The 24,980-nt window shown below is 39.9% G+C and overlaps 1 protein-coding gene and 1 pseudogene across 1 annotated transcript in view; one reads left to right on the plus strand and one right to left on the minus strand.

Moving 5' to 3' along the window:
• FRY (FRY microtubule binding protein) overlaps positions 1 to 24,980 on the minus strand; it is a 505,671-nt gene that overhangs the window by 407,158 nt on the left and 73,533 nt on the right. The gene's annotated exons all lie outside the window — the stretch shown is intronic.
• LOC107537753 (ubiquitin thioesterase OTUB1 pseudogene) lies at positions 684 to 12,565 on the plus strand (annotated as a pseudogene).

Below are 24,980 nucleotides of genomic sequence, written 5' to 3' on the forward strand. Positions count from 1 at the left end.
ATTATACAGATCAAGAAACTGAGGCTACATGTGTTAATATTCAAGCTAAAACCAGGTACATTCAAAACCAGGAAACAAACATTATTATTTGCAGATAATAAGATTATTCACCTAGAAAATATAAGAGAACTATAACTGTCAGAGATAAAGTCATTACACAAATATACACAGATAATTCATTTATTACCCAGAAGAAGAAAGGAGGAGGAAGAGAAGGAGGAGGAGGAGGAGGAGGAGGAGGGGAAGAAGAAGAAGAAGAAGAAGAAGAAGAAGAAGAAGAAGAAGAAGAAGAAGAAGAAGAAGAAGAAGAAGAAGAAGAAGAAGAAGAAGAAATAATTCTGTTTCCAGTAACAGAAATATTAAAAACCCAAGGCAAAACGAGACGTTTGTGGAGATCATAAGAATAAAAAAAACTGTTAAAATGTTACTGAGAGGCAAAAGCAGATTTAAAAACAGAAAACATAGATTCTTTCCACATTAATCTATAAATCAGGTGGATTTACAATAAAAAAGTTTTTTCTAGGAACTTGACAAAATAATTCTAAAAAAATCAGAGAAATCTGGATGACACTGGCTGAATCAAGTGATCAGAGCTAACATCCCTGTCCTGGCAAAAATTGACATCATATTTGATATGACTGATGGGCACACGATGTTGCTACTATGACACCTCTGTCCCCAAAATGGTAAACTTGAATTTCATCATGAAGAAACATCAGACAAACATCAAACGAGGAACATTCTACAACTGGCCTGTAGTCTTTAAAAATATCAAGTACAAGAAAGACATAAAGTGAGTTCCTCTTGTTTCATAATAAAAGAGACTAAAGAGCTAAGACATTTAAATATAATGTATGATCCTGGGTTGAATCCTGGACTTAGGGGGTAGGGCAGAGGAGCAGGGGTAGTAGGAGGAGGAAGAGGAGAAGGGTGGCGGTGGTAGTGGTATAAATACCTACAAAGGACATTATCGGGGCAATTGACGAAACCTGAATATGAACTGTGGCAGGTTAAATTTTCCTAAGTAGATAAATATTGTGGAAATATAAGAGAATATCATTGACCTTAGAAAGTATACATTGAAGGATTTAGGGCATCTGCACTGTTGTTTATCTGCAACTGATTCTCAAACAGCTGAAAAAAAGAGTGTGTGTATGGTGTATGTATATAGGGAAATAGGGATAAAGAGAGGGAGGGAGGGAAAGAGAAAATGATAGTATGAATAACAAAGCCAATAGAGCAAAAGGTTACTAACTGATAAACCTGGGTAAAGGGTATAGGAGAGTTCTTTGTAATATTCTTGCAACTCTTCTATATGTTTATAATCATATAAATATGAAAAGCTGCTATAACTATATATCTATATGTACATTATATATGTAGATATATAATGACTAGCTTATACTCCTAGACATGAAAATCTGTTTTAAAACACAGTAATTTTAAAAAGTGGTAGCATAAGTAATCAGAAAGAGTAATAAAATAGACTAGAAAGTCCAGAAGCAGATGCAAGTATTAGTAAGAATCCAGAATATGATAAAGTTGATTCTCCAGTTAGTAAGAATCATCAACCTTGGAGTGGAGAAAGATTTTTCAAAGTATGGCGAGGAGAACAAGAACTATAAAAAAGGATTGGCAGATTTGACTATGTGCTTTTAAAAAAACATTATGTATAAAGTCCCATAGAAAAGCAAGCTAAGGTAATGAACATTAGGGATGAATGGATAATACCAACAAATATATAGAAAAAAATGTTCAACCTTAAATGTAAAGAAGACAACAATGAGATTTTTCCTTAATCAAATTATCATAGAATGATATTTTCCATTGTTGGAAAAGGTGCCCAAACTGAACACACATACAATGGAAGACTACTCAGCCATTAATATGATAGAGATATACACTTATTGATATGGAAAGAAGTTCATGGACTCCCCCTTCCCCTTGGCCAACTCACAGTTATCTACTAGTTCTCAACATAAACATCCTTTCCCCAAAACCCTTCCCCAGTTACATGCTCTCATGTATCTTGACTCATATTTCTTCTTACTCATCACAATTCAATTATAACTCTTTGATGATGTCCGACTTCGGGTTCCTTGAAAAGCAGGGCATGAGACAAAGACTTGGAGGCAGGACGGTTGTTTGGAAGATGATTCAAAGACACAGCAGTGAGGGAGTGAGACCAGGGAGACAGAGAAGGAGGAAAACCAATAGAGAATGATTGCTGAGCAGTTACATCTGTGGGCAACTCAATCCTATTGAGAACTTTATGGGGAACCCCACCTCCACACTCGTGTTCTTTCCATCACACCACAGAGCAGTGGGAAGGCATCGGAGAAAGTCCAGGTGCAGGGAGAATAGCTACAAGGTACCATATAGGTGATGAACATGAGATTGGGACAAAGGCGTAGAAAACCAAACAGATAGAAAACATTTTAGAGTTAGGATACACAGAACTAAATGGCAGACATGGGACAGGGATGAGTCAAAAATAACCCCAAGATTTATAACTTGGAAGATAGATAAGGATACATAAGGATACATTAGACTCCTAGGAGGAGGCAACAATTTGGGAAAATACAGGATGAGTACAGCTTGGGCTATGCTGAATTTGAGGTACCTGAGAGACAAGATGTGGAAATATTCAGGACTGTTGGTGTGGACTTAGGAGTTTAGGAGAGTCAGTGCTGGGGATAATGTAGGAGTCACCATTGTATGGTATCTAGGTGATAGTTGAATACAAAGAAAATAGAAGGTTGTCCAAAAAGGAGCATTCAGAATAGTAAGCAAGGCTAGAGTGAACCTAGTAACAGCAACATGTAAATGAAAAAGAAAGAGCAGTAACTAAAATAAGAGAAGACTGGGAGGAGGGAAGACGGCAGCACTGTGAGAAGCCCCTCCTCCCAGCCACAGACTTGATTTACTCCTAAAATACCACGTAGCCAGCTTGGAAAAAACAGAGACACAAACCTGAGTGGACAGAGTGCAAGTAGGGAGCACTAAAGAAACATCATAGAGTCCGGTAAGAGAGGGGGCATAGAAAGGGGGAGCCCCCCTGAAGCCTGGGCTGGGATCCGGTGTTTGGAGGCTGCAAAGCTCCCTCCCCTCAGGAGTGCGGACTGGCATCCAAAAGTGGGGATCTCACACTTGGATCAGATGAGAGGGGAAAGAGCGTCTCGCACAGAGGGCAGAGGGATCCAGGGTAGCGGTGTGCCCACAAGGAGGGGGCGGCACCTTCCTAGGAAACAAAGCTTCTAGTGGCGGATGCTATGAGCATCTAATGCTCAGGGTGCTCACCATAGGAAGGGCTGTCCCAAGGTGTGTGGTGCCCAAGTAGTAAGGGACCAGAGGTTGGGACTGAGCAGCTGCACACAGGGACCCTCTGCCTCCCTGTAAGGCATTGTGTTGAGCCCCAGAAAGCACTGAATCTGTGTGGCACAGTGAGGGGGGGTCCTCCCCAGTGCCCAGAGGCTGGGATTTGCGACCAGTCCTGAGGGGCGCCATGGTGGTGTGTGAAGCTGCCCCAGCTTTGCAGAGATCAGTGGTGCTGGGAGCTACTTTGGGTCCCCTCCTGCTGGATGCCTTGGATGGGGCGGCAGGACCTTGCAGGGTGGACTCTGCCTGTGTGTTGCTCTGTGCGTTTTTGAGTCTGATCCCAAAACTGGCTCCTACTTTCCTGGAGTGCACTGGGGGACAGAGCAGCGGAGGCTGGGATTGAGGTCTGCACAGTAGACTGAGGGGTGGGTCTGGTGCAACCAGCCAACCAGAGCTGGGAAAAGAGGGGCGGGGCCTGTCTGCCTCTCCTGTAGGCAGGCGCACCACCCCCAATAGGAAAGGGGCGGGTCCAGCTCACTGAGGCCCCAGACACACTGGCAGGGCACAGTCCTGAGGGGGAAGGGAAAGCAGCTCACAGAAAGACATTACAAGAACAAGACTCTCAGGGGCTGTTATTTGGGAGCTGGAGGAAACACTGAAAACCCCTGCTGGGGGCAGGGCAGGGAAAGAGCTCACTGGAATATTCTGTAATTGAACCCACTGAGCCCAGGCTACTGAAACAGCCTATACAGAAAAGGACACAGACTGAAATCAATCTGAACCTGCAGCAGGCCAGTGCCTGGGGAACTAGAATCAGGGGACAGGGTAGGGACTGAGGAGCTGGCGGTGGAGCAGAGACTAACTCCCTCACAGTGAGCGCCTGACAGTGAAACCTCTAAGGGGAGTGATACCCTGGGCTACACTAGCCATCTTGCACCCCAAAGACTACAAAAGACTCTGGAGTAAGACCAGGCAACTACAAGGTTGCAAAATAGCTGACAAGTGGAGGTGGTCCACATAAAGCCTCAGATCAACCAACTACCTGAGGACAACAGAGCCAAACCTAGACAGCTCCCCACATTGGCTAATACACAAGTACCTCCCAAGAGAACGGAATTCAGCACACAAAACAGTGAGCCTCAGATGACATAAGTGGCCAAGAAGAAACCCACCTGATTGACTGTCTTTTTTTTTTTCCTTCTTCTTCTCTTTTTTCCCTTAGGAAGAAGAGAAAGGGAAAAAAATCATGTGTTTTTTCTTCTTTTTAAATTTTATAATAATTAAAAAAAAATGTTTTTAATTTTTAATTATTTTTTTTCTTATTTTATTTTATCTTTGCAAAGGATTTCATTTTGCTTAGCTTGTTTTTGTTTTGTTTCTTTGTTTTGTTTTTTTGCTTTGTTTTGTTTTATTCTTGCTTCTAATATCAAGACTTTCTTGATATTCCTGCTTAATGTCTGGGACTTTATCATTATAACCAACAAGTGTACTGCTTTTCTCTATAGTTTCCCCAAATCTCTTACTGGACTCTCTCCCGGCCCGGGCTTTAACTCTCTCCTCTCAATCCATTGGCATAAACTTTTTTTCTTTTTCTTCTTCTTCTTTTCCTTCTTGCTTTGGTTTTCCTCCCTTCTGTCTTCCTGTCTTTTTGTTAGATTGTTAGTTTCTCTTATTCTATTTAATGTATTTTTAGTTTTTCATTTTCAACTATTATCCTATTCTCTCCCTTGTTTGCTAGCCCTTCTTTCAGAATTTTTTCTCTGCCTCTATTATCTCCCAGTAGCTTCTCTATTTTTTACATTTTGGTTTATTATTATTACTTTCTAAATTTTAGTCACTATTAACAACAATATACTTCTCTCTCTCTAAGATTTACTTTTCTTTCTCTTTCTTTTTTTAAGCTATTTTTTTTCTCTCCAGAACTTGTGTTCTCCCTTCACGCTCCCAGTTCTATTTTCACTTGGGTTGTCTTTATTGTGACTATCAAGATATTTTGTAAGATACCCCTTGTTTCCTGGAAGTTTAGTTGGGTATTTCCCTGCCTTGCCAGCACCCATACAACAGCTTACACAACGAGGTTGGGACTGAGACACACAGTTAGCCAACCTGAGAGGAGAGTCATCCCAAGGACTGGTCAACAACACTCTAGACCCAACTACAACAGGAGAACCCAAAGAACCCGTAAAAGGGACACCCACAAAAGGGACATGCCCAGAGCAAAGAGCTCAGAAGTATAAGGAAAACACACCTCTGGGCTCCACTGGGCTCACAATACAAAATCCCTCCCCAAAAGACTGGGAGACAGCAAATATACCTAATATATAGATACAAACATTAAGACCTACCAAAATGGGGAGACAAAGAAACAACCCCCAAATTAAAGAAAAGGAAAAATCGCCAGAAAAAGACTTTGATGAGATGGAGTTAAGCAAGTTATCAGAAACAGAGTTCAGAGTACTGATGATGAAAATGTTCAAGGAACTTAAGACACTAGATGATAAGATGAAGGACTTAGTGAAAACATGAAAAAAGAGATACATAACATAAACAAAATGCAGATAGAGATAAAGAATGCTGTATCTGATATCAAGAATGCCCTGGAAGGAATTAAATGCAGGCTCAGTGAAGTAGAGGACAGAATAAGTGACTTAGAAGACAAGGTAGAAAAAAACTACTCAATCATAGCAGCAAAAAGAAAAAAACACTTAAAAAGCATGAGGAGAGTCTAAGGGAGCTTTGGGACAACATGAAGCGAAACAACATTCGCATTATAGGAATGCCAGAGGAGAGGAAAGAGAGCAAGGGATAGAGAACTTGGTGGAGGAAATAATGATAGAAAACTTCTGTAGGCTGGCGAGGGAGAAAGCCACACAAGTTGAGGAAGCACAGAGAGTTCCAAACAAGAGGGACCCAAAAACGCACACTCTAAGACACATCATAATTAAAATGGCAAATGTCAAGGACAAAGAGAAAATATTAAGTGCTGCAAGAGAAAGACAAGCAGTGACCTACAAGGGAACACCCATAAGGCTGACAGCTGATTTCTGAGCAGAAACTCTTCAGGCCAGAAGGGAGTGGCATGAAGTTCTCAAAGTAATGAAAAGCAAGAACATGTAACCAAGATTGCTTTATGCAGCAAGGCTATCATTTAAAACTGAAGATGAAATAAAGAGCTTCCCAGACAAAAAAAGGCTAAAGGAATTTGGTACCACAAAACCAGCATTGCAAGAAATGCTAAAAGGACTGCTCTAAGAAAAAGAAAGATTAGTGAGAGAAAAGTACATCTGCATAAAGGGGAAAATGGCATTAAATAAGTTGATATCAATAGTAACCTTAGTCCGGCCGGGCGTGGCTCAGCGGTTGAGCATTGACCTAGGATCCTTGTGATTGGGGTTTGATTCCCAGTGAGGGCACATGCCCGGCTTGCAGGCTTGATCAATGACTCTCTCATCCTTGATGTCTCTCTCTCTCTCTCTCCCTCTCCTTTTCTCTCTCTGAAATCAATAAAGATATATTTTTTTAAAAAAAATAGTAACCTTAAATGTAAATGAAATAAATGGTCCAATCAAGAGGCATAGAGTAGCTCAATGGATAAGAAAACAGGACCCAAATATATGCTGTCTACAAGAGACCCACCTGAGAGCAAAAGATTCACACAGGCTAAAAGCGAAGGGATGGAATAAAATATTCCATGCAAATGGAAAGGAAAAGGAAGCTGGAGTAGTAATTCGTATTTCTGACAAAATAGACTTCAAAATAAAGACCATAACAAGAGAAAAAGACGGTCACTACATAATACTAAAGAGATCAATCCAAGAGGAAATAACCCTTATAAACATTTATGCACCCAATACAGGAGCATCTAAATATATAAAAAATTTCTTGGTGGACTTTTAGGGGGAAATTGACAGCAACATATTCATAGTGGGGGACTTTAACAAACCCACTGTCAGCATTGGACAGATCATCAAGACAAAACATCAACAGGGGAACACAGACCTTAAATGACTCACCAGACCTAGTGGATTTAATTGATATTTACAGAACATTTCACCCCAAAGCAGCAGAATATACATTCTTCTCAAGTGCACATGGAACATTCTCAAAAATAGACCACATGTTAGGGCACAAGGCAAGTCTCTGTACATACAAGAAAAGACTGAAATCATATCAAGTATCTTCTCAAATCACAATATCATGAAACTAGAAATCAACCACTATAAAAAAAACCCAAAATATTCAAACACATGGAGGCTAAATAGCATGCTATTAAACAATAATGGGTTACCAATGAGATCAAGGAAGAAATCAAACACTTCATGGAAAAAACCGAAAATGACCAGACAACAACCCAAAATCTATGTGACACAGAGAAAGCAGTTCTGAGAGGAAAATTCATAGGATTACAGGCCTATCTCAAGAAACAAGAAAATGATCTAATGAACCATCTAACACAACAACTAAAAGAACTAGAACGAGATCAGCAAAAAGCCTGGAGGAAGTAGAAGGAAGGAAATAATAAAGATCAGAGCAGAAATTAATGACATAGAAACTAAAAAAAAAAATACAAAAATATCAATGAAACAAGAGCTGGTTCTTTGAAAAGGTAAATAAGATTGATGCACCTTTAGCCAGACTCACCAAGAAACAAAGAGAGAGGACCCAAATAAATAAAATCAGAAATGAAAGGGGCGATATAACAACTGACCCAACAGAAATACAAAGGAATGTAAGAAAATACTATGAGCAACTATATGCCAATAAACTGGAAAACCTGGGTAAAATGGACAAATTCCTAGAAGCATACAACCTTTCAAAGCTGAATCAAGAAGAGGCAGAAAACCTGAATAGGCCGATAACAACTAATGAAATTGAAGCAGTAATCAAAAAACTCCCAGCAAACAAAAGTCTTGGGCCAGATGGATTTCCAGGCGATTTTTACCAAACATTCAAAGAAGAATTAACATCTATTCTATTCAAACTATTCCAGAAAATTCAAAAGGAGGGAAAACTCCCAAACTCTTTTTATGAGGCCAGCATCATCCTAATCCCAAAACCAGATACAGACACTACAAAGAAAGAAAATTACAGGCCAATATCCCTAATGAACATAGATGCTAAGATCCTCAACAAAATTCTAGCAAACTGGATCCAGCAATACATTAAAAAGATCATACACCATGACCAAGCTGGATTTATTCAGGGGATGCAAGGCTGGTATGTGGTGTATTATGTTTATAAATCAATAAATGTGATATACCACATAAACAAAATGGACAAAAATCAAATGATCATATCAATAGATGCAGAAAAAGCATTCGACAAAATCCAGCACCCATTTCTGATAAAAACTCAGCAAAGTGGGAATAGAGGGATCATAATTCAACATAATAATGGGCAAAAACTAAAACCATTTCCCTTAAAAACAGGAACACGACAGGGATGTCCACTTTCACCACTCTTATTCAACATAGTACTGGAAGTCCTCGCCACAGCCATCAGACAGGAAGAAAACATAAAAGGTATCCAGATTGGAAAGGAGGAAGTAAAACTGTCATTATTTGCAGATGACATGATAGTGTACATAGAAAACCCTAAAGACTCCGTCAAAGTACTAGTAGATTTGATAAATGAATTTGGCAAGGTAGTTGGATACAAAATCAATACCCAGAAATCAATGGCATTCTTGTACACCAACAATGAACTTTCAGAGAGAGAAAGTAAAAAAAACAATACCATTTACCATTGCAACTAAAAAAATAGGACACCTAGGTATAAACTTAACCAAGGGTGTAAAAGACCTGTACTTGGAAAACTACAGGATACTGAAAAAAGAAATAGAGGCAGATATAAACAAGTGGAAGAATATACTATGCTCATGGATTGGAAGAATTAATATCATTAAAATGTCCATACTACCCAAAGCAATTTATCAATTCAATGCAATTCCTATGAAAATACCAACAGCATATTTCACAGACCGAGAACAAACATTTCAAAAATTTATATGGAACCAAAAAAGACCCCGAAGAGCTGCAGCCATCTTGAGAAAAAAGAACAGAGTGGGAGGGATCACGTTGCCAGACAACAAACTGTACTACAAAGCCACTGTAATCAAAACGGCTTGGTATTGGTACAACAGACATATAGATCAGTGGAACAGAACAGAGACCCCAGAAATAGACCCACGCCATTATGGTCAGTTAATATTTGACAAAGGAGGCAAGAGCATACATTGGAGTAAGGACAGTCTCTTCAATAAGTGGTGCTGGGAAAATTGGACAGATACATGCAAAAAAACTGAAACTAGACCACCAACTTTCACCATACACAAAAATAAACCCAAAATGGATAAAACACTTGAATGTAAGTCATGAAACCATAACAATCCTGGAAGAAAACATAGGCAGTAAAGCCACTGACATCCCACATGGTGGAATTTTCACTGATACATCTCCTAGGGCAAGAGAAACAAAAGAAAAAATAAACATATGGGACTTCATCAATCTGAAAAACTTCTGCACAGCAAAAGAAAACAGCCTCAAAATACAAAGGAACCCCATGGTCTGGGAAAACATATTTGCCAAGGATGAATCTGATAAGGGGCTAATTTCCAAAGTGTACAAAGAACTCATCCTACTCAGCAAGAGGAAGACAAACAACCCAATTAAGAAATGGGCAAAGGACCTGAATAGACACTTCTCCAAAGAGGACATATAGATGGCAAAGAGACATATGAGAAAATGCTCAACACTACTAATCATCAAAGAGATGCAAATTAAAACCACAATGAGGTATCACTTCACACCTGTCAGAATGGCTGCCATCAACAAATCAACAAAAGACTTTTGCTGGCCAGTATGTGGAGAAGGGAACCCTAGTACACTGCTGGTGGGAATGCAGACTGGTGCAGCCACTATGGAAAACAGTATGGAGGTTCCTCAAAAAATTAAAAATGGAACTGCCTTTTGACCCAGTGATCCCAGTTCTAGGAATATATCCTACAAATCCTGAAACACTATTCAGAAAGAATATATGCACCCCTATGTTCATAGCAGTGCAGTTTACAATACCTAAGATCTGGAAATAGCCCAAGTGCCCATCAGTAGATAAGTGGATAAAATAGCTGTGGGACATTTATACCATGGAATACTATGCAGCTGTAAAGAAGAATAATCTCGTACCCTTTGGGACAATATGGATGGACCTGGAGAAAATTATGATAAGTGAAATAATCCAGGCAAAGAAAAACATCACATGATCTCACTTATATGTAGAATGTAAAGAACTTAATAAACTGATGAACAGAATAGATTCAATGACATGGAAGCATAGATCAAACTGAGGAATATCAGAGGGAGGGAGGAGGGCACGTGGTGGAGGGGGAGAGAGTAACTAAAGAATTTATATGCATATATGCACACCCAAGGACACCGGCAATGGTGGGGAGGGGGACTGGGGAGGGGGTGGGATGGGGTGGAATTGGTAATTGGGGAGATAAAGAGACATCGTAATATTTAAAAAATAAATAAATAAATGAATAAATAAATAAATATAAAGAGAAGACTGGAAGATGGTAATACTTTGGAATTCAAGGAAAAAGAGTTTTGTAAGGTAGGGAATTTCAGAGTCAAAAAGGTAAAAAACTGTGTAGAATCATGGGCATTGGCGTAACACTGCTCTTTGAACTAAGGGTTTTTCCAAGAGAAAATTCCATTAAAGTGGAAACTACATGAGAGCAGGAATGGTGCCTGTCTTGCCCACTGTGGTGTAGCAGAGTGCTTGATCTAAAAAGGTCCTCAGTGTTTAGTGAGAAAACAATTAATAGCAGCTGGCTTGAAATAAAGCCAAACCCGAACCAAAAACATGTGAGTTCATTGAAATAAAATCTGCCCCCTTGCCCGGCCAGTGTGGCTCAGTGGTTAAGCATCAACCTATGAACCAAGAGATCACAGTTCAATTCCAGTTCAGGGCACATGCCCCAGCTGAGGGTGTGCAGGAGGCAGCCGATCAATGACTCCCTCTCATCAATGACTCCCTCCCTCCTTCCCTCCCTCCCTCCCCCCCTCTCTCTTTCTCTCTCTCTCTCTCTCCCTTTCTCTCTCTGATACCAATAAAAACATATTTTTTAAAAAAAAAGAAATAAAATTCCCCTCTTGGTGCCTGCATTTCATAATAGACAGCTGTGGAAAGAATATATACATTTTTTGTTACTCCTCATCTGAGGATGTTTTTCCATTGATTTCTTTAGAGAGAGTGGGAGGGACGGAGGGGGAGAGAGTCATCCATGTGAGACACACGTCGATTGGCTGCTTCCTGATCTTACCTCACAACCCTTCTGTGCACAGGCCCATGCTCTAACCACTGTGCAACACCAGACAGGGCAGAAGACTGATTCTTGCTATTTGAAATGGTCTCTCTAATAATGTTCCCTGGTTACTTCTTCAGCCTATTTTACTAATATACAGGGTGGCCATCATGGTTAAGCAAGACCAAATTCAGCAAGAGATTGCTGTGCAGAACCCTCTGTTCTTGCAACAGCTGGAGCTCTCAGTCCTGTACAAGGAGTATGCTGAGGATAACTGTCTACTGACAGAACATCAAGGAGCTCCACAAAAAGTACCTGTATGTCTCCAGATAGGAGCTACTTCTATCAAGCTTTGGGTCCTCCCACTTGGAGGCACTGCTGGAAGACAGCAAGGAATTGCAGAGGTTGAAGGCTATGTCTGCCAAGAGCAAAGACGACCTGCCATCCCAGGGCTTCATCTAGTTCACGGACTTCAACCACACGTCATGGACCTGATCTAGCAGGTGGAGAAGCAGACTTTAGTAGCTGATCTCTGGCCCCCTTCAATGACCAGAGCCCCTGGTGGTCTACCTGCGGCTGCTCAACTCCAGCTACCTGTAGCAGGAGAGCAAGTTCTTCAAGCACTTCATTGAGAGTGTGTGGACTGTCAAGGAGTTCTACCAGCAGGAGATGGAGCCCGTGGGCAAGGAGAGCAACCACATCCATATCATTGCACTGGCCCAGGCCCTCAGCGTCTCCATCCAGGTGGAGAGCATGGACCATGGTGAGGGCAGCACCACCAACTGCACACCATCCGAGGGCTCGGAGCCCAAGGCCTGGATACTATGCCATCCTCTACAAATAGGGCTGGCCCTGCCCACTCTGCCCTGCTGCCCTCCCCTCTGTCAGGTGCTAGACATGTATAGAGGTTTTTGTGTGGTTGTAAATGATCATATTTAATTCCCCGCATTCCCTGTCATACAACCTTCCATGTTTTTTTAAAGGAGATGCTGGTGGTAAAAAAAAAAAAAAAAAAAGTAGGTTTACAATTGTGAGTACACGAAACACAGTTTATTTTTGTATTTTTCTGTATTAATTATTCTATTACTTTCCATACAAAAACTGTAAACGTACCTTTGCCCCAGCCTGTATTTATGTTCAGATGAAAGGCGTTCTTCCACCCAAATGGCTGTAACTCAAAGCACCCAAGTTAGTGTTAACTCACGTTATTTAGAAAGTAAAATTGTTTGGGAGTACAATGAAACCATTGAAAATAATTTAACGTAGAAAGATACTAATTCTGTTTAAAATTCATTCTTCCTTCCTCTGAGTCCTCTCTCCTTTCTAAGTAGACTGAAACCTCTGTGGGTAAGTTTTGTTTCTGTTTTTCAACTTCTGCCATATAATAAGTGGCTTAAATATCTTGGTTTTCTGACAATCTTCTCTAAATTTAGTTTAATTTTTGAAAAATTCCCTCATATAATATGTGAGCCATAGATTTGACATTTCAGAGAGAGCTGATGCTACCCTAAGTTAAATAATCAGTGATTTAGATTTTTTTAAAAACTTTGGCTTATATGAGTATACACTAATAGTATTAAGGCATCTTTAATAGGGCCACTGATTTTTCTACTTATGCTAAGGTCATAGTAAACATCTTACTAAAGGGTAGCAACAGTTCTCTTTTCACCTTTCACCTAGTATTTATATGTATAGAAATATATCTACAGTTTGAAGAATCAATCAATAAATAAAAACAAGAACAGGTTTATTCTGAGAGGGAAATGCATGACCACAAAGTTAGTTTCGGGTGTGGCAGAGGCCTTCCTGAACCCTCACCATTTTCTCCAAGTCCATTCTCTGTCTTTAGGTATGCTAAAGTTTGGGAGATAGAGTCAACCAGATTTCTGAACATTGATGTGTGGGTGCTCCCCTTCTACAGTTCAATCATAAAAACACTGGTTGCTGTTACTATGGGTTAGATGAGCAGAGGATTTCTTTTTAGAATATGAAACTTTAATGTAAAAATCTTGAAAAAGTCATGGACTAGAATGAGCCTGTGTGTTTTCCAAAATAAGCTTTTAGTGTTTAGGGTTTTAGTTTTTGTTTATTTTTGCTTTTCTTATCTTCCAAAAATTCAATTCTAAAGGTAACTTCAGCTCATCCTATTTAGAACTTCGGCAGATCAGTTTCTAACAAGATTCCAGTTGGCCCAATGTAACACAGAATGATATGCTAAACTATGAAAAATAAGTTGAGGCATGGAATAGTTCATTTTTCCTTTCATCAATATAGAGAGAAGGCCTTTGGAAAGAGGTAAAAGAGATAGAGTAAAAATGGGCATCTTTTGAAGAAAAATGAATGTATGGGGTAATCTTTTATTTTAGCTCTAGTATAATCTTTCACTTTCTTAGTTTGCTAATCTCTTCTTGTGCCAACTGTGCAGTTAGTAATAATCTGATTACGCCCAGCTTGGCATGGCTCAGCAGTTGAGCGTAGATCTAGGATCTAGGAGATCGGGGTTCGATTTCCGGTCAGGGCACATGCCCGGGTTGTGGGCTGCAGCAGATCAATGATTCTTTCATCATTGATGTTTCTCTCTCTCTCTCTCCCTCTCTCCTCCTCTCTCAGAAATCAAGATATATTTTTAAAAAAATCTGATTAAACATTTTAGTACAGTAATCTACACAGTTTCTTTGGGAACTGTGTTACATTCTGTATGAAATTGCTTTTCCACTATGCTATAGGAAAAAGTATTCTCTGTATGCTTTCCATCTCTCTCTACTTTTACAACTTGGGTTACAGCTTTCTTTCAAATGTTTGGTGATGACATTATACAAGGAACACCCTACTCAAAATTGATGGCATTCCTTTTGAATTTTAAATTCTTTTTCTGCTTGTTTTCTAATAGTGGAGGCCACTTACTTTGCTCTTCAAACAATATCCAGTTCCTGTCATCTCACATGCTGGGAACAACCCAGCATATATGCAAAGGCTTCTCCTCGGCAGCCTGAGAAATGTCATTCCAAGCTACATACAATTCAGCTCCAACCCTTAAATATGATGTAAAGCTGTTCTCCAACAGCAAGTGGAAATGTCTGTGTGATATCAACCTTCTGTTTTATAATTTATATACCAGATGCTTGACCTTTCAAAAGAAAAATCTTTACCCATAGAGCAAAAATATTTATCAAATGATTATTTTGCACAAGGCAATGCATTAAGTGCATTACGATACATGAGACATAGTTCCTGTCCTTAAGGAATCTAAAATCTACACTAGAAAATATGATATAAAAGTATGAGGATGTAATGACAATGTAAGACTTCAACGACAGTTCACAGCAAGTGTGGAAGCACTGTCACAAATCAGTGGATGATGAATTTCCAAATGAATCACAGACAGTAGCAGTAGATGCTATATGAACTGAAAGTAAAAGGTAATTTCTTCATTTAGAGATGAGCAGGAAAATATTAAAGAAAAAGACTAATTAGCGACTGGATATCAAAGAATGAATGTCTTGTCTTAGCAGAGAGACATGAAGAGAACCTTCTGGAAGGGGTAATGGCAGAAACTGAGTGTGAAGATCAGAAAGCACTCCAAGCAATTCCAACTGCTCATCTTCTGCTCTTACTGCCTGCCTACCTCTTTGTGTTAAAATGAAGTAGTGAGAATGTCTTTATTTAGCAGAGGAGTCAGTATTTTTTAGTATAACCAATGTACCAGAACTAAAATAAATTGGTCCAGAATAGCAAGGTGCATAAAATAACAAAACCACTTGCTACCATTAAAGTTGCCTTAATTATAGCCACGAGTTACTCAGTGTAAGAAATAGGCACACTTACAGCAAAGGAAGCAGTCCCACATTCCAAATGACTTGGTGAGTGTTGCCTATAATATCTACTATTTCCCATCACCACCACCGAAAGATGTCATAACTGACTGTTACCACAAACAGGTTAGGCGTCAACTTGGCCGAAAACCAATCCAATCCTGATCAATTGGATGTGGACTTGCAAGTGGAAAAGCCAGACTCCTAGGTTCACAGGCTTCTTCAACATTTACATGCATACAAAGCACAAGAGGAAATGGATGAAATACAGGTTCTTTTTTCAGAATCTGGGGTAGAACCTGAGATAAATCATTTACTTATTTATTTTGATTATTTATAACATCCCCCTTCCCACTGGAATGTAAACTCCCAGGACAGGAATCTTTGTTTATTTTGTTCACTGGTGTACCCCAAGCACCCAGAATAGTGTGGGTTACCTGGAGGCTGTCCACCACTTTATGTGTTGAATGAGTGAATGGCATTGCCTACAAGCCCTGGCACTAACTGGTGAGGATGCCAATTCTGACTTTGAGTGATTAGTTTTGCTCAAGAGACACCACTGACTCGTTAAGACTGAGAAAGATGTGCAATAAGGACACAGCGGCCAAGCGGCCAGAGGTTTGTACTAGATCATTTTCAGAGTCACTTCTTTCTCCATAGGGATCAGCTTCTTGAGTTCCAGCCTTCACTTGCCCAACACTTAAAAAACAATAGAATTTATTTGGCATAAATTTTAGCTCAGAATCTGGTTTCCTGTGACTTTGCTCTCTACCAGCTGTGGCGCTCCCTGGGTTGCCTACGCCTATAGCCTTGGGCCTTCCAGTCTTACCAAGTCTTTATCCAATTTCTGCTTTCTCCAAAACCCTGTGTGGTTTGGCTTAAGACCTGAATTCCATATTACCCCAGCTGTTGGCCTTCTGAGCTTTGGCAAAGTTTGAAAGCGTCAGGCTTCAACTTGGCATCTAGCTCCAAATCACAGTGTTGGTCTGTGAACTGCTAAATGAATGTGTGTCTTCCTCCCACCACAAATGTTACGAGATGCGGGAGCAGTTGCATGGGTATCTGTAAGGACCATCCAAAACAGCCTCATAGCTCAGGAGGCTGAGCTTCTTTTCACACCCAATTAGATTTCTTCTGTGTATTTTATATTCATTTTCTTTGCCCCATTTTATATTAGGCTTTACTTCTATATCTTATTTAGAGTTTTAAAATAGATTCTGGATACTAAATTCACCACTTATACCCAAAGCAAATATCTTCTCCCATGATGTAGTTTATCATTTTATCTTGTTTATAGCATTTTCTATTGGAAAGACAACCTTAATTTCAATGCAGTTGGACTTTTCAACTATGATTGTACTTTCTGTATCCTGTTTGAGAAATCTTTCCATAATATGAGATTTTGAAGATATTTTTCTTAGGTCTTTGTTGTTCACATTTAGGTTTTCAGTCCATCTGGAATTTACTTTTGTAGGTGTCATGAGGTAAAAACCCATCATTTCCTTACTCCATCTGCAGTGCCAGTATCTAGGGCCATATAGCTAATCTCTAGATATGTATGAATTTGTTTCTGAGGTCTTTACTTTGGTCTATGTTTCTATCTCTGCACTAATACTACTTGACTAAATCAGTATGGCTTTAAAATATGTTTTGACATCTGATAGAGCAAGTTTCTCCAAACAGGTCTTCTTCAAACATGTCCTGGGTATTTTTGCATTTTTGCGCTTTCCAGATGAATTTTAGAAACAGCTTGTAAAGTTCCATAATTCTACACAACCACACACAAAAAAAACTACTGAGAGTTTAATTGGAATTTTATTGAGTTTTAAAATCACTTTGGTAAAAATTGACTTTGATATTGAATCTCACAAGTAAAAATGTGGTCTCTCCTTTGATTTGCATCTTATTTTATGTTCTTCTGCAATATTTTGTAATTTTGTCCATAGGGACTTGAATATCTGATCTATTCATAAGTAGCTTTTGTTATTATTGTGAATGAGATCTCCCTCCAGCTCCCACCCCTATTATTTAACAGTGTTTTGTTGTTGCTGCCAGAAGCCTCTCCATGTTTGCAGGTTGACCTTATTTGTGTCTGGCAGTCTGGGTGCACAGCTTCCCTGAGTTTGATCCGCAGGCAGCAGGTTAATATGTGTGGTTTTTTTTCCAGCTTCTTTAGGAAGTACAGGACTGGGGTGTCTTCTGAAATCTCAGGAAGGACCTTGTATTACTGACATCTGAGTCCATGGTTTCCCTCTGGTGAGGCTGGTGAGGTGGGGCTCACAGAAGAGAAGGGCAGCAATCATTTTTAGGGGTCCCATTATACCCAGATTTCATATTATTAGCCTCATTTTAAAGGTTTAAAGAGAGAAAGTATCTTTCCAAATATTAGTAAGAGGAGCTCACAACCCCAAGCCTCCCTGACTCCATAGCCCTAACCCTAACCCTGATCCTGACCCTAACCCTTACCTTTTACTACACATTTCCTTCTGAATAGCACTGTACTGACAAGAGATTGAACCCTCAACAGTGAGAACAGAGGACCTTGACAACCAGTCTACCAAGGAGGTACCCACGTTTATAAGGAAGCCCAGACTAGAAACTGGAGAATCAGAGATTTTACCGTCAGCCACCACTCAGCACTGAGTCTTAGGAGTCAGTATCCCAAGAGCTCTACCATCCATTCTCTTCTGTATCTCAGCATCATCTCTCACCTTGCTTCCTGCTGACAGCTTCCTATGCTCCCACCTCCACCACTGCCTCTTATGTTCTCTCATCTCACAGCAGGGCCATCTTTTTGTTACAAAAATCTGAACATATCGCTGCTGTTCAAAAACCTGCAGAGCCTGTTGGTGGGATTGCAAATTGGTGCAGCCACTATGGAAACGGTATGAAGGTTCCTCAAAAAATTAAAAATAGAACTACCATATACCCTAGCAATTCCATATCCCGATACTTATCTGAAAAAATCCAAAACACAAATTTGAAAAGGTACATGCATCCCTACGTCCATTGTAGCATTATCTACAATAGCCAAGATATGGAAGCAGTCCAAGTGCCCATCAACAGATGAGTGGATAAAAAGTGGTTATATATGTTGTTTTTTTCACTCATTCATTCCTTGGTCATAAAAAAGAATGAAATTCTCAACAACATGGATGGATCTAGAGGGTACTATGCTAAGTGAAATAAGTCAGACAGAAAATGACAAATACCATATGATTTCACTCATATGAGGAACTGAAAAAACAAAATAAGCAAACAAACAAAACAGACTCATAGATACAGAGAACAAAGTGATGGCTGCCACAGGGGAGGGGAGTCGGGGGACTGGATGAAAAAGGTGAAGGGATTAAGAAGCACAAATTGGTTGTTACAGAATAGTCACGGGGATGCAAAGTACAGCACAGGGAATATAGTGAATAATATTGTAATAACTATACCTGGTGCTAGATGGGTACTAGACTTATTGGGCGGGCGGGGGGGCGGATCACTTCATAAGTTACATAAATGTCTAATCATTATGCTGTAAAAAAGAAACAAAACAAACCTCCAGTGCCTCCCAGAGCAATGAGAATAAATCACACCTCCATTCTGTTTCCTGCTAACCCTTTGGAACCTGGTTCTGGCCTTATTCTCTGACTTCATTTTCTACCTCTCCTCTGTTCACTACTCTTTATCCTAGTGCTGTTCTTTATTCTCTCTCTGCTAAGCTCCTCGCCACCTGAAGGCCTTGTCCCTGCTATTTTCACCACCTAGAATATTCCTTCACCAGATCCTGGCAAGACTGAGTCTTTCCTTCAGGTTTCAGCTTAAATGTCACTTCTTCAGAGTCCTTCTCTTACCACCTCACCCAAGAAAGAGCTCAGCCCAGGCCCTACCCCACGAAGCTCTCCAAGGCAGGCGTCATCTGACTCATTGCTTCATATAATTCACCACAATCTGTTAAAGTTTTTGGCCGAGAAAAAAAATCTCCTTGAAACATAGTTTTTGGCCAATCTTTCTTGCACTTGTTTACCTCAGAGCGTCACAGAACGTTGGCTGTGGGGCAAATGAAGTTTCCTTGTGTATTTTTGTTTAATTGTGGTAAAACAGATATAACACAAATTTACCATTTAACCATTTTTAAGTGTATAATTTTGTGGCATTAAGTACATTCACGATGTTGTGGCACCATCACCACTGTATGTTTCAAGAACTTTTTCATCTTCTCAAACAAAAACTGTACCCATTAAAAAGTAACTTCCCACATGGCCCCTCCCCACCAGGCCCTGGTAACCTCTGTTCTCTCCATCTCTGTGAATCTGACTACTGCAGGTCCCTCATATAAATGGGATCATACAATATTTGTTCCTTTGTGTCTAGCTTATTTCACTTCACAGGTTTTTAAGGTTCATCCATGCTGTAGCATGTGCCAGAATTTCCTTCCTTTTTTTTAAAAAAAAAAGTTCTACATCTTTTTTTTTAATCCTCACCTGAGGATATGTTTTTTTATTGCTTTTAGAAAGAGAGGAAGGGAGAGAGAGAAACACTGATCTGTTGCTTCCCGTACTTGCCCCGAATGGAGGACCAAACACGAAACCTGGGAATGCTCCCTGACAGGGAGTCAAATCCGCTACCCTTCCGTGCACAGGATGACCCTCCAACCAACTGAGCCACACTGGCCAGGGCATCCTTCCTTTTAAGGCTCAATAATATTCTGTTGTACGCATAGACCACATTTGATTTATCCATTCATCTGCTAATGGACATTGAGGTTGTTTCTACCTTTGGCCATTGTGGATAATGCTGCTACTGTATTAATTTTTTAAATGTGTTTATTGTCCTTCAATCCTCACCTGAATGTAAACTCCAAAAGGACAGAGATAACAGAACCATGCCTAACTTATGATAGGAATAGTATAAATCAAGTGCAATGTTATAAGCCAACTATAATCTTATACACTACAGTGACCCTTGAACGATGTGGTGCTTAGGGAAGACAACCCCTCCCCCTGCACGCCAGAAATTCGCCTTTGACTTTGGACTCCCCCAGAACTTTACTGTACAGTCAGTAATCTGATGATATCCTTGGAGAATTGGTGTCAGGGCCTCCCATAGATACCAAAATCTGCAGATACTAAAGTCCTTTATATAAAATGTTGTAGTACAATGCACACAGTTGGCCCTCCGCATCTGAAGATTCCTTCCCATGGAAGTACTGTTTTGAACCATGGTTGGTTGAATCTGTGGATATGAAACCTAGGACATGAAGGGCTGGCTGCATATTTATTGAAAAAGGCCCATGAATAAGTGGACTCACTTAATTCAAACCCATGCTATTCGGGGTCAAATGTAAATAGTCATACTTGATGAATATAAAAAAATTGAGGAATCCTTTCTTTCTTCCAGCATCTCTCAACTGGATGACTGCTCCTTTTCAACCCATTCCTCTTACCTCTGCAAGAGTGATAGCTTTAAAACATAAATCTAGCCCTGGCTGGTGTGGCTCAGTGGTTAGAGCACAAGCTCACACACCAAAGAGTTGTGGGTTCAATTCCCACCAAGGGCATATACTTGGGTTGCAGGTTCAATCCCCAGCCCTGGTCGGGGCATGTGCAGGAGGCAACCAATGAATGTGTCCTCTCAAATCGATGCTTCTTAATCTCTCTCTCCCTCCCTTCTACTCTCTCTCTAAAAAAAAAATCAATGGAAGGGACCAATGGGGGGGAGGGGACATCTGTAATACTTTCGACAATAAAGATAAATTTTTAAAAAATCAATGGAAAAATATCTTTGGGTGAGGATTAACATAAAACCATCAAACAAAAAAACACCCCATAAATTTAAATATAACCCTCTTCTTAAAAACCTTCAATGGCTCCCCATTGTTCTTATTATAAGTCCAAACTCCTTCCCAGGGCTTCCAAGGCCCTGGGTGGCCTGGTATGGCAACCTGTTGAGGTCCATCCTCCAGCCAGAGCAGACTTCCTTCAGTGCCTCAAAGGTGGCATAGTGTCCTATGGGCATTTGTAGATGGCATCCCTTTTGCCTTAGACATCTCCTGCCCTCTCTTTTATCGGTTCCTATTTGGCCTTTGGATTTGTGTGGACATACTTAAAAAGAAACTTTTCCTGACACTCCATGTTGTATTAATTACTCCTATTGTGTTTGTAGGCCTTGCATAGTCTTTTTGTTTCTGATCCCTTAGGCTGTAATGGATGAGAGCAGAAACTGTCTCTCTGTTGACCACTGAGTCTCTGTGCCCAGCATGCCGTCTGCATTTAGTAAGGGCTCAACTAATGAACAAATTAATAGATTTCTAAGCTCTATAATTGTTTTGAAACAGATCAGTAATATTATGCCTAATAGATTAGAAAATAACAACCTGTCGGTGTCCAGGTGTCCATTCAGCCTTCTGCGCAAATGTGATCTATCTGAGAACTTTGAAAAACTTTATTTTGATCTAATTACCTGGATCTCATACATGACAGGCCAAATGGAGCCTTGTTACCTGTCCTTTATAGCACTGTAAAACTCACTGCCACCAGGTGCTGCCCAGGTAGGTAGGGATCAATTAGTAATTATAATTGAAGCCCCATGTAATTAATTACCTAATTCTGAGCTGTTCACATTTAATACCAATGACATTACAACATGAAACTGGGGAACTACAAAAAAATAATTCAAAGAAGAGAAATAGATATGAAAAAAAATCCTAGCAGACTTTCCTCCTGGGGCAGCCAAGAACTTGGAGAATTGGACCAATTATATGAACTCATATTAGGATGAAATAATATGGGTTGGGCATTTGTTTGAGTATAACTTAATCAGTAGTATTAACTGGGGCTAAGAAAGACTCTGTCAGCAGACATCCAAGGATTCAGTGTGTCTGCATAACCCAGAGGAGAGAGCACTAAAGATGGGGACTAAGTAATCTGGCTACCCACCCACCCACACAGATTCATGTCCCCATGGCCCATAAAAGAAGAAAGAGCGAGCGGGAGGGAGCGAGAGAGGGGAGAGGGCAGAAAGAAGGAAGAAAGGCTTCTGCAGTAGTTTTAGGTCAGTCCATTTTATGATGATCTGTCTTGTGGCTTAGACAATCATATATTTTACAAAGTGTTTCCCCCAATATTTCAAGTACCCAACTGGCACCATACATAGTAATTACAATATTACTGACTATATTCCCTATGCTGTCCTTGACATCCCTGTGACTATTCTGTGAATACCAATCTGTTCTCAATCCCTTCCCCTTTTTTACCAGCCCCCCAACCTCCCTCCCCTCTGGCATCCATCAGCCTGTTCTTGGACAGAGAGTTTTAATTATACAAGAAATATTTATTAAGTTCTTAATGCACAGTGAGTATTAAGACTACAAAGATGAAATCAGGCCTTGAAGAATTCTGTCCCTGGAGGGAGATGACATGTTCCCAAGTGTGTAAGGACACAGCCGTGCAGCGATCTGGATAAAGATTTCTGGGAACACTGAGAATGTGAGCCTGGATCTCCTGAGACGTCCCAGCAGCACACACTGATCTGGCCGGAACAGAGCTAGGAGAGGCTGTGAAAAAATATCAGCAATTTTGGGGATGAAGAATGACTGTTGGGATGGTTTTCTTTTCCTGGTAAAAGAATCACTACTATAATAAAGAAAACAAACCCTAAAACAAAACCAACCAACAACAAAAAATCCAACCCACAACATTAAAAACAAGAAAATCATCTAGAAACAAATGGCATTTATTAGTTTGGACTGGGACCTCCCTGTCAGAGGATGAACAGATGTTGGTATATTCTTTCCCGCTGTCCCTTCTGGTCAGGCTTCTATTCTGCCATCGCCTGTTCTCTGCTGAACTAAATCCCACCCATCCCAACTTGTTTCTCCCATTCTACAAGTCTCCCCTAAACCTCCAGCCTTTAAATACACACGATTTTATATGACACACATTTGCAAAATCTTGTATATTTGGTATGTATTATTTATCTCTTGGTTTATTTAAGTTGTCATGTGATAACTTCTTGAAGAGAAAAAAATATTTTGTCTTTTCATGTAGACTGCCAGGCCACTGAAGGCAGGGATGGTCTAAAAGAAAATTCTAGGCACAAAGACACAGAAATATTAGGCACTAAGTATATACTTTTAAAGTAAGTTATGCAGAACAAAAATACTTTATTTAGATTTTTAAAAAATAGCTCCTAGTTAACCTAAATGGTTGTCTCTGAATAAATTCCACTGTAGTTTTCTAACTATGCATGTTATATAGGAATAAATGCCAGTATAATTACCTAAGTGCATATACTTAAAATTTTTCAGCACTGCTACTTTATCCTGATGCATTCGTGCTTTATTTAAAATTCAATTGGAGGCACATACTGATCAAATGATCATATTCTATGATTTTAAAAGGTTTGGAAATAATTCATTTCTTCAATAGCTAGCACACTAGAACTCCTAAACATTTCATCGCACACGACTGGCTCGTGGAAGAGGGCAAAGTTACAATCCTGAAAGAGCATGAACGTGCTTTCCTTGAAAACACTATGAAGAGACGTTAAAAATTATTTTCTGAAATTCAGCATGGGAAAAACACATACCCTGCTTTTCAGAAGACATCGATTAGAATGATAAATAATAGCAATGTATGACTCACATCACAAAGCTGTGTTGTGTAACTTCCGATAAACGTGCTCAAACCAGGGTAGGGCATTACTTAAAAAGCTTTATTTATTTTTGAACAGCAGAGCTAAGGGAAAAGCAGGCACATTACAGTGTTGCTCTAGCGCCCTCTGGTGTCCTATCTGTAGCACACCTTTTTGAGGTCATTATTTCCTCTTTGGATAACTATTGGCAAAGGAGCTCTTTAAAAACCACTAACGTGTGTGAAGGGGAATGCCTCATCTAAGACAACCACAGACCTGGGTCTTGCAACCAGGCTGTGCTAATTATGCCTGCAAGTTTCACCATTCTCAGTGGAGCCAAAGCCTGCATTGCACTTATTAACCTCACACAGGTGACGGTAGTAAGTAAACAGTAAACGTTAGGGCTCCAAAAGGAAATGTTTGATCTGATTCAGTGGTTGTTTTGTGGGAAATTTCCGTGGGAAACCATGAGTGGCCTGATGAGAACCAAATGTTTTGTGCATACCTGCCATATTAGACTTGCTTTATTAAAAAGAAGTTGAGCCCAGCCGGGCGTGACTCAGAGGTTGAGCGTCGACCTATGATCCAGGAGATCGGGGTTCGATTCCTGGTCAGGGCACATACCTGGGTTGCAGGCTTGATCAATGACTCATCATTGATGTTTCTATCTCTCTCTCTCCTTCTCCTTCCCTCTCTCTGAAATCAATAAAGATATATTAAAAAAAAAAAAAGTTGAAAAAACGAGATGAGTGAAGATTCTTCACCAACAGTGATGTTAACCTTTTTTGTGGGTCAGAAATGTACATATGCTCCTTTAATACATACAGATTTGGAACTGACTTCATATTTGGAAGTCAACCTAACTTGAAATATTAAAATAAATTAATAATTGCTACTCAATAAATATTCTATATCTAAGG

The sequence above is a fragment of the Miniopterus natalensis genome, chromosome 2, assembly GCF_054644295.1.
Source record: "Miniopterus natalensis isolate mMinNat1 chromosome 2, mMinNat1.hap1, whole genome shotgun sequence".
NCBI lineage: Eukaryota > Metazoa > Chordata > Mammalia > Chiroptera > Miniopteridae > Miniopterus > Miniopterus natalensis.